Raw genomic sequence first — 11,255 nt, 5'->3', positions numbered from 1 at the left:
GTTGTCCCAGTCCTGTTGTCCCAGTCCTGTTGTCCCAGTCCTGTTGTCCCAGTCCTGTTGCCCCAGTCCTGTTGTCCCAGTCCTGTTGTCCTGTTGTCCCAGTCCTGTTGTCCTGTTGCCCCAGTCCTGTTGTCCCAGTCCTGTTGTCCCAGTCCTGTTGTCCCAGTCCTGTTGTCCTGTTGCCCCAGTCCTGTTGTCCCAGTCCTGTTGTCCTGTTGTCCCAGTCCTGTTGCCCCAGTCCTGTTGCCCCAGTCCTGTTGCCCTGTTGTCCCAGTCCTGTTGTCCCAGTCCTGTTGTCCCAGTCCTGTTGCCCCAGTCCTGTTGCCCCAGTCCTGTTGTCCTGTTGTCCCAGTCCTGTTGTCCCAGTCCTGTTGTCCCAGTCCTGTTGTCCTGTTGCCCCAGTCCTGTTGTCCCAGTCCTGTTGTCCTGTTGCCCCAGTCCTGTTGCCCCAGTCCTGTTGTCCCAGTCCTGTTGTCCTGTTGTCCCAGTCCTGTTGCCCCAGTCCTGTTGCCCCAGTCCTGTTGCCCTGTTGTCCCAGTCCTGTTGTCCCAGTCCTGTTGTCCTGTTGTCCCAGTCCTGTTGTCCCAGTCCTGTTGCCCCAGTCCTGTTGTCCCAGTCCTATTGTCCCAGTCCTGTTGTACCAGTCCTGTTGTCCTGTTGTCCCAGTCCTGTTGTCCCAGTCCTGTTGCCCCAGTCCTGTTGCCCCAGTCCTGTTGTCCTGTTGTCCCAGTCCTGTTGTCCCAGTCCTGTTGTCCCAGTCCTGTTGCCCCAGTCCTGTTGTCTCAGTCCTGTTGTCCCAGTCCTGTTGTCCTGTTGTCCCAGTCCTGTTGTCCCAGTCCTGTTGTCCCAGTCCTGTTGTCCCAGTCCTGTTGTCCTGTTGTCCCAGTTCTGCTGTCCTGTTATCCCAGTCCTGTTGTCCCAGTCCTGTTGTCCTGTTGTCATGTTGTCCCAGTCCTGTTGTCCTGTTGTCCTGTTGCCCCAGTCCTGTTGTCCTGTTGTCCCAGTCCTGTTGTCCTGTTGTCCCAGTCCTGTTGTCCCAGTCCTGTTGTCCCAGTCCTGTTGTCCCAGTCCTGTTGTCCTGTTGTCCTGTTGTCCCAGTCCTGTTGTCCTGTTGTCCCAGTCCTGTTGTCCCAGTCTTGTTGTCCCAGTCCTGTTGTCCCAGTCCTGTTGTCCCAGTCCTGTTGTCCTGTTGTCCTGTTGTCCTGTTGTCCTGTTTTCCCAGTCCTGTTGTCCTGTTGTCCCAGTCCTGTTGTCCCAGTCCTGTTGTCCCAGTTCTGTTGACCTGTTGTCCCAGTCCTGTTGCCCCAGTCCTGTTGTCCCAGTCCTGTTGTCCTGTTGTCCCAGTCCTGTTGTCCTGTTGCCCCAGTCCTGTTGTCCCAGTCCTGTTGTCCCAGTCCTGTTGTCCCAGTCCTGTTGTCCTGTTGCCCCAGTCCTGTTGTCCCAGTCCTGTTGTCCTGTTGTCCCAGTCCTGTTGCCCCAGTCCTGTTGTCCTGTTGTCCTGTTGTCCTGTTTTCCCAGTCCTGTTGTCCTGTTGTCCCAGTCCTGTTGCCCCAGTCCTGTTGTCCCAGTCCTGTTGTCCTGTTGTCCCAGTCCTGTTGTCCTGTTGCCCCAGTCCTGTTGTCCCAGTCCTGTTGTCCTGTTGTCCCAGTCCTGTTGTCCTGTTGCCCCAGTCCTGTTGTCCTGTTGCCCCAGTCCTGTTGTCCCAGTCCTGTTGCCCCAGTCCTGTTGTCCCAGTCCTGTTGTCCTGTTGTCCCAGTCCTGTTGCCCCAGTCCTGTTGCCCCAGTCCTGTTGTCCTGTTGTCCCAGTCCTGTTGTCCCAGTCCTGTTGTCCTGTTGTCCCAGTCCTGTTGTCCCAGTCCTGTTGTCCCAGTCCTGTTGCCCCAGTCCTGTTGTCTCAGTCCTGTTGTCCCAGTCCTGTTGTCCTGTTGTCCCAGTCCTGTTGTCCCAGTCCTGTTGCCCCAGTCCTGTTGTCCCAGTCCTGTTGTCCCAGTCCTGTTGTCCTGTTGTCCCAGTTCTGCTGTCCTGTTATCCCAGTCCTGTTGTCCCAGTCCTGTTGTCCTGTTGTCATGTTGTCCCAGTCCTGTTGTCCTGTTGTCCTGTTGCCCCAGTCCTGTTGTCCTGTTGTCCCAGTCCTGTTGTCCTGTTGTCCTGTTGTCCCAGTCCTGTTGTCCCAGTCCTGTTGTCCTGTTGTCCTGTTGTCCCAGTCCTGTTGTCCCAGTCCTGTTGTCCTGTTGTCCCAGTCCTGTTGTCCTGTTGTCCTGTTGTCCTGTTGTCCTGTTGTCCCAGTCCTGTTGTCCTGTTGTCCTGTTGTCCCAGTCCTGTTGTCCCAGTCCTGTTGTCCCAGTCCTGTTGTCCTGTTGTCCCAGTCCTGTTGTCCCAGTCTTGTTGTCCCAGTCCTGTTGTCCCAGTCCTGTTGTCCCAGTCCTGTTGTCCCAGTCCTGTTGTCCTGTTGTCCTGTTGTCCCAGTCCTGTTGTCCCAGTCCTGTTGTCCCAGTCCTGTTGTCCTGTTGTCCTGTTGTCCTGTTGTCCCAGTCCTGTTGTCCTGTTGTCCTGTTGTCCCAGTCCTGTTGTCCTGTTGTCCCAGTCCTGTTGTCCTGTTGTCCTATTGTCCTGTTGTCCTGTTGTCCTGTTGTCCTGTTGTCCCAGTCCTGTTGTCTTGTTGTCCCAGTCCTGTTGTCCTGTTGTCCCAGTCCTGTTGTCCTGTTGTCCCAGTCCTGTTGTCCTGTTGTCCCAGTCCTGTTGTCCTGTTGTCCCAGTCCTGTTGTCCTGTTGTCCCAGTCATGTTGTCCTGTTGTCCTATTGTCCTGTTGTCCTGTTGTCCTGTTGTCCTGTTGTTCCAGTACTGTTGTCCTGTTGTCCCAGTCCTGTTGTCCTGTTGTCCTAGTCCTGTTGTCCCAGTCCTGTAGTTATAGCCGTAGTTTCCACCTCAAATGTCCTCTGCCAGGACTCCCCCCTCCCCCCCCCCCCTGCTTTTCTCATTTCCTGAAACATTGGTGGCCTCCCTTGTCGACTTCCGGTGCCAATCAATGACGTCAGACCCGCTGGAGCCGGTGGGGGAGGGGAGGGAAAATACAATTCATAAGTGGAGGTGTAATGTGCAGGTGCTGGTGCTTTAGTTTTATGTGGGGGTAGCGACCCCCCCCCCCGAAAGAAAGTCTACCGCACCCGCCCCCCCCCCCCCCCGAACAAGATGGAATTTATATAGAAAACATATACCTTTTACCAGTGTTCGCCCCCCCCCCCTACTCCCCAAAAATGTAGACTGTGGTTAAGTAACCATCATGTAGCATCCTGAAGTAGCCATCATGTAGCATCCTGAAGTAGCCATCCTTAGCATCCTGAAGTAGCCATCATGTAGCATCCTGAAGTAGACATCATGTAGCATCCTGAAGTAGCCATCATGTAGCATCCTGAAGTAGCCATCATGTAGCCACGATGTAGCATGCAATGGCAGCCTTGCCACAAGTGCTGAATGCAAATTGATCTGACACTAGGCATGACTTTATTGCACAATTCAATTTGACCCCGGAGGGTGAGGGGGATGGGAGGGGTATTGTATGGATACAACACAGTCAATGAGAGATCATTTAACTCCACCCCCTCCCCCCACCCCCTCGGGCCTAGGTGAGATGGCAGTTACCACTTGTCTGATAGTCTCTGGTGCCCCGATCTAAGGTGAATATTTGTCCGTCTGCCAATCAGAAATGTGTAAGTATGTGTGTCGTGTGTACGTCTTGATGTGCATCATGCGTGCTGTAGTTTTTCAACTGCTTATACTGTCTATAACATGTATTATGTACTCACAGGCAGTACACAACATATTGTGTGATTATAATACATATATATATATATATATATATATATATATATATATATATATATATATATATATATATATATATATATATATAGCTTTTAAAATCGATTGCAGTCCAGTGTATATAAAAAAAATTCACGCCGAGTCAAAAACGTGTCGCCCTCCACCACCCCAACCCCACCCCTTCCCAATTGTGACATCAAACATATCTGATAACCCTCTGTGTTATCTCCATCGCACTGTAAACATTTTAAAAATTGATCGCGTCATTCTTCAACCTTTTTTTTTTATTAGCTGAAAAATATTCCTGACAACTTAATCGCGATTTATATGGGGATAAAGGGAAGTAAAAAGCTGTAATCAAGGGGAGTTAAACGTGGCTTCTTTCTTTTTGTCATAGTTTGTCAAGAAAGTTGGAATAATAGAGGAAAAGGGGAGGCAGGGTGGAACTTCTTTGTTGTTTTTTTAGCAGCAACGCAGAAAATCAACGGTCGACGGGAAAAATAAAAATGTTGCGTTGTTTGATTAGATAGTGGCACAGCGATTATTTCGTGTTTTGTAATTTGTTTTTTGTGTGATTATAATACACAGCGTTTTTTTTTGTAACTTATTTTTGTGTGATTATAATACACAGCATGTTGTGTAGCATGTGTGAGTGACGTTAAAATACATAGCGAGTTGAGTTTATAATACAAAGGAGTTTTTTTAACTTTTGTGGCTGAAGAGGTCTTTTATAATTGGTTTTGTGAGTTTATAATACATAGATGTGTATTGTAACTGGTGAGATTATAATACATAGATGTGTATTGTTTGTGTGTGATTATAATACATAGATGTGTATTGTCTTTGTGTGATTCTAATACATAGATGTGTATTGTAACTAGTGACATAATAATACATAGATGTGTATTGTTTTTGTGTGATTATTATACATAGATGTGTATTGTTTTTGTGTGATTATAATACATAGATGTGTATTTTGTAATGATGATGGGGAGAGGGTAACCAAAGCGTTAGATCAAAGCCAGCCCGTGATTGATCTTTGTAAGATCGATATTTGGGCCTGACAGCGTCGTAAATTTGCCAGAGTTTGGGGAGGGGGGGGGGGGAACAGATCGCCAGCGCTGGGGTTTATTACAGCAACGTGCGTTAGTCAGAGTATATTTGGTGGGACTAGCCAGAGTTTGCTTTTCGGAGTGAAGGGGCTAATCATAGGCTACTAGATATTGTGGAGTTGGTCTAATCAGAGATAACTTGGTGATGTGAAGCTGTGCTAATCAGAGGCAACTTGAAGATGTGGAGTTGAGGGGCTAATCAGAGTCAACTTAGTTATGTGGAACAGAAGCTAGTCAGAGACAACTTGGTGGTATGTAGCTAGTCAGAGTCAACTTGATGATGTGGAGTTGAGCTAATCAGAGACAACCTTGTGGTGTGGAACTCAGACGCTAGTCGGAGACTGTATGATGTTGTGGAACTGGGAAGCTAGTCGGAGACTGTATGATGGTGTAGAACTCAGATGCTAGGCAGAGACTGTATGATGGCGCTGAGTTTAATAAGGCTTTTATTGAGTATTGATTGTCCCCGGTAGAGCGGGGGTGGATGGCAGCACGCTGATGACACATGACATCCACTACACGCTGATGACACATGACATCCACCAGCGAATCACGACCGAAACAAATGCGTTTTATGTGTAGTTGTTCCAATGACATCCAGCAACAAACGTTGAATGACATGAGTTGACATGGGTTGACATGGGTTGACATGGGTTGACATGAATTGTGGCTGGAAGATATAACAGATGAATTGTGTAACCACATATTTGGACTGGCTATATTTTCATGTGCGTGTTATTCTCTTATGCCGTGTTCAGATGTCATGTGATGGTGATGTGTTCGGATATGCCGTATATAGCTTGTATGTATAAATGTTATTTGATGGTACTCTCTACATATGTCATCGAGTCAAATGTCATTTAGTGGTGTCAAATATTATCTAGTGGTATTATCTAACAATGTCATCAAGTGGTACCATGTCAAGTGTCATCTAATGGTACCATGTACACATTTAATATAGTGGTACAGTAAAATGTACTGTGTACATACGGCATCTAGTGGTGTACGGTAGTGTAGTGCGGTGTTGTGTACTGACGTGTACACAAGCTATGTACAAGCTCACACCAGCCGCTGATGCTGAACAAAATCAAACATGTCTTATCTCTAAGTGATTTTTTTTTCATGTTCGCCAGCCCCCCCCCCCCCCCCATATTCCCCCCACCCCCACGTTTATGAACGTACTTTATAGTGCTGGAAGGTAAACTTGGAGCGGAGGTTGTGTTTTTATTAAAGTTTGAGGAATTTGGTGGAGGCTGCGGAGGCCTTAGATAAGCAGCGCTGGTACCTGGAGAGTTCTTATGTCAGATGGCCAGGTGTTCTTATCTACTGGGTCGGATGGCCAAATACTTTAGTTGATGAGTGAAATGGCCAGATAGTGTAGTTATGTATGAGATGCCTAAAGATATATGTGTATAATGGCCCAATACTTTAGTTGATGAGTGAATTGCCAGATAATGTAGTTATGGTTGAGATCTGTGTTGGATGGCCAAATACTTTAGTTGATGAGTGAAATGGCCAGATAGTGTAGTTATGTATGAGATGCCTAAAACTATATGTGTATAATGACCCAATACTTTAGTTGATATTGTTTGGCATTTATTCTTTTCAGTGCGTTAAGTGGGCTGGGTGCTATATCTCAGCTGGGTGCTAAAGACCAAATAGGCTGGGTGCTATATGTCAGGTGGGCTGGGTGCTATACAGCTGGGTGCTAAAGACCAAATAGGCTGGGTGCTAGAGGTTAGGTGGGCTGGGTGCTGGAGAATAAGCACTCAAGAATTAGCCGACCATCAGAACGGCGTGGCACACGTAAAAGTAGCGGCGCCAAGCGATACAGTACCTGGGGCGCCGGGAGGGGGCGGTGAGGCAGTACATGTACCTGTGGTCAGGGATAAAAGGTTTTGATAGGGTCTGTAGTTGGTTGCGGTCTGGTACCTGGTGAGAGTTGTGGTGGTGTGAAGTGGTGCAAAATGTGATCTAGGTTGTGGTCTGTGTTGTGGTCTATGTTGTGGTCTATGTTGTGGTCTATGTTGTGGTCTGGGTTGTGGTCTGTGTTGTGGTCTATGTTGTGGTCTGGGTTGTGGTCTGTGTTGTGGTCTGGGTTGAGTTTTGGGTGGTGGCCTGTGTTGTGGTCTGTGCTGTGGTTTGGGTGGTGGTCTGTGTTGTGGTCTGTGTTGTGGTCTGTGTTGTGGTCTGTGGTCTGTGTTGTGGACTGTGTTGTGGTCTAGGTTGTGGTCTGTGTTGTGGTCTGTGTTGTGGTCTGTGTTGTGGTCTGTGTTGTGGTCTGGGCTGTGGTTTGGGTTGAGGTCTGTGGTCTGTGTTGTGGTCTGTGTTGTGGTCTAGGTTGTGGTCTGTGTTGTGGTCTGTGTTGTGGTCTGTGTTGTGGTCTAGGTTGTGGTCTGTGTTGTGGTCTGTGTTGTGGTCTGTGTTGTGGTCTGTGTTGTGGTCTGTGGTCTGTGTTGTGGTCTGTGTTGTGGTCTAGGTTGTGGTCTGTGTTGTGGTCTGTGTTGTGGTCTGTGTTGTGGTCTGTGTTGTGGTCTGGGCTGTGGTTTGGGTTGAGGTCTATGTTGTGGTTTGGGTGGTGGTCTGTGTTGTGGTTTGGGTGGTGGTCTGTGTTGTGGTTTGGGTGGTGGTCTGTGTTGTGGTCTGTGTTGTGGTTTGTGTTGTGGTCTGTGCTGTGGTCTGTGTTGTGGTTTGGGTGGTGGTCTGTGTTGTGGTTTGGGTGGTGGTCTGTGTTGTGGTCTGTGTTGTGGTTTGTGTTGTGGTCTGTGCTGTGGTTTGGGTGGTGGTCTGTGTTGTGGTCTGTGTTGTGGTTTGGGTGGTGGTCTGTGTTGTGGTCTGTGTTGTGGTTTGTGTTGTGGTCTGGGCTGTGGTTTGGGTTGAGGTCTATGTTGTGGTTTGGGTGGTGGTCTGTGTTGTGGTTTGGGTGGTGGTCTGTGTTGTGGTTTGGGTGGTGGTCTGTGTTGTGGTCTGTGTTGTGGTTTGTGTTGTGGTCTGTGCTGTGGTTTGGGTGGTGGTCTGTGTTGTGGTTTGGGTGGTGGTCTGTGTTGTGGTCTGTGTTGTGGTCTGTGTTGTGGTCTGTGGTCTGTGTTGTGGTCTGTGTTGTGGTCTAGGTTGTGGTCTGTGTTGTGGTCTGTGGTCTGTGTTGTGGTCTGTGTTGTGGTCTAGGTTGTGGTCTGTGTTGTGGTCTGTGTTGTGGTCTGGGCTGTGGTTTGGGTGGTGGTCTGTGTTGTGGTTTGGGTGGTGGTCTGTGTTGTGGTCTATGTTGTGGTCTGGGTTGTGGTCTGTGTTGTGGTCTGTGTTGTGGTCTATGTTGTGGTCTGGGTTGTGGTCTGTGTTGTGGTCTGGGCTGTGGTTTGGGTTGAGGTCTATGTTGGTCTGTGTTGTGGTTTGGGTGGTGGTCTGTGTTGTGGTCTGTGTTGTGGTTTGGGTGGTGGTCTGTGTTGTGGTCTGTGTTGTGGTCTGTGTTGTGGTCTGTGTTGTGAGCAGCATTTCACGTGTGTCATGTCTACATTGTATTCCTTACAATTCCCACACGTGTACCCTAAAAGCCTGATCCCCATCCTATACAAAACCCCTCACACCTAGACTGAGCGCAGGCCAATGCTGTAGTTAAGGCCATGTGCAGGTGACGTTCTAGGTCAAGAGCCTTGACTTGTCAGATTCAAAGTTGATTTTAATTTTTCATCACCTGAGCAACGGCCAGGTGCGCGCAGATCTGCTGACATGGAAGAAAATTCGCCTGTTTTTTGTGTCTTTGTGTTTTCTGGCGCGGGTGGTTGCGGCCCTTCTAGGCGCCGCGGTAGTTACGGCCCTTTATTGGTAGCTCTCCGTCTCTTTCATTCAGACGAGAATTTTTTTCACAAGGGACGCTACTCGTGGCTGTAAACAACTGTTCTAATTTTAGAACATCCGCCCCTCCCCCTCGCTTATCTATTAGGGAAGGCGCGAGCAAGGCACGCGACACGCATTTTTAAATGTAAACCAGAGCGCACGGCGCTAAAATAGGACCAGCTGCTAAAGCGACAATGCAAAGGCGACACCGTTTGGAAAAACTCTTTCATGCAAATAAACGGAAGACGCCTTTGTTTTGGCGCCATGAAAATGTATGTCCCTGAGTTCTCTCCCTTTACCGAACTAGAATGAATTTCCGCTCAAATATTTCCAATGGTTATTTCTTTATGCTGGTGAAAGAAGGGCGGATAACTCTCCGTGTAAACTAGTTAATGCCCTTTACATGTACGCGTCGCTAACGACGTGAGCGGTGAGTTAGCAAGGGAGGCAATTGAGAATTCTTGAGGGGGACAATTAAAAACTATAAAAAGATGAAAGATGAATCGTTGTGGTCGTGGATTAGTTTAGGGGCGAACCAGCCCACCCCCTCCCTCACACAAGTGACATTCTAAAGACAGGCAAGTACATTTGTGTTAACTTGCTACAGCAGCAATATTTAATTCTGAATACTGGGGACTTCTGCTGTAGTGGTCGTCAGCACATCACAAAGGCTCCAGGTGGGGTAGAGTTCATGTACACAGACAACTAAACGTTGCCAACAGAAGTCCAAAGAACTAGTATTAAATCGTGTATTAGGAATGCAAGCAGCACATAAAGGCTCACATTGTAAAATGGATTGTCAGAGCTGTGGGCAGGGGGGGGGGTCTCCTCAGCCACCTGGTCACGTGATTATTCGGTGCTGAAGTGGCACAGGAAAGAGTATTGGCCTGTACCTACATTTCAAGTGGATACATCCCCCCCCCCTTCTATACACCAGTCCACATTGAGATTGTTCTTCCTGAGTCGGTCTTTAAATATTACACATGGGGTTATGGGCCCTCTAGCTACACTTCATATCTCGATATGGACCCCTGCCTACACTTCATGTATTCGTTATGGGCCCCCTGTCTACACTTCATGTGCCATTATGTGCCCCCTGTCTACGTCATATGTCGTTATGGGCCCTGCCCACGCCATATGTCGTTATGGGCCCCTGCCTACACTTTATGTGCCATTATGGGCCCCCTGTCTACGTCATATGTCGTTATGGGCCCTGCCCACGTCATATGTCGTTATGGGCCCCCTGCCTACACTTCATGTGTCGTATGGTCCACCTGCCTAGTGTAAGCGTAACCGTATGGAGTGTCTACGCTACTTATTTTTTGATATGTGAAACTAATTAAAAATTTGATAGGTCGTCGTTTGCGTTTTGTTCTCGAACTGCATAAATTAACATAAATAATGCGATTGTCTCCGATCAGGCACACAGCGAACGGCCAGCTGCTCAATAACTAGATCGATCGGCCGGGATCATGCTGGGTCCAATCGCTGATATCGATCTCCCTCCTCCGTTATTTAACAGTGCCAAGTATGGCCTCTGAGTATTGAATTCTCACTGATCAAATGTTTGTCTAAAAATAACAGGAGCTGAAGGCTAGGAAATAACAACTGTTGTTTCAGGAAGAACAGGCATGGGAAAAACAAAAGGCTGGGATTAAATTTTGTAATTAAAAATGTTTTTATAACTCTACTCTCAGTCCGCACAGGGGACACTAAACCTACACCAGGAGTCACACTACTACAGCTACCGTCAGGTAAAGAGTCAGCACATCAGCTGAGTTAAAGAGTCAGTACATAAGCTGAGTTAAAGAGTCAGTACATAAGCTGAGTTAAAGATTCAGTACATAAGCTGAGTTAAAGAGTCAGTACATAAGCTGAGTTAAAGAGTCAGTACATAAGCTGAGTTAAAGAGTCAGTACATAAGCTGAGTTAAAGAGTCAGTACATAAGCTGAGTTAAAGAGTCAGTACATAAGCTGAGTTAAAGATTCAGTACATAAGCTGAGTTAAAGAGTCAGTACATAAGCTGAGTTAAAGAGTCAGTACATAAGCTGAGTTAAAGAGTCAGTACATAAGCTGAGTTAAAGAGTCAGTACATAAGCTGAGTTAAAGAGTCAGTACATAAGCTGAGTTAAAGAGTCAGTACATAAGCTGAGTTAAAGAGTCAGTACATAAGCTGAGTTAAAGAGTCAGTACATAAGCTGAGTTAAAGAGTCAGTACATAAGCTGAGTTAAAGAGTCAGTACATGAGCTGAGTTAAAGAGTCAGTACATAAGCTGAGTTAAAGAGTCAGTACATAAGCTGAGTTAAAGAGTCAGTACATAAGCTATGTTGAGATAACGAGTCACCACATCAGTCACAGGGTAGAAATAATTAACATTTTGAGCTGTATTACACAGTCATGGTTAAGAAAAGTTCAATGGCTCTACGGACTTATATCAACTGTTTTCCACATCAATTTTTGACACCAAAATAAACACTATTACATGGACAG

This window comes from Physella acuta, unplaced genomic scaffold (assembly GCF_028476545.2).
Source record: "Physella acuta isolate Inbredline_101_S28 unplaced genomic scaffold, ASM2847654v3 ptg001011l, whole genome shotgun sequence".
Taxonomy (NCBI): domain Eukaryota; kingdom Metazoa; phylum Mollusca; class Gastropoda; family Physidae; genus Physella; species Physella acuta.
The sequence above is the reverse complement of the archived record's forward strand: the minus strand, read 5'-3'. Positions refer to the sequence as shown.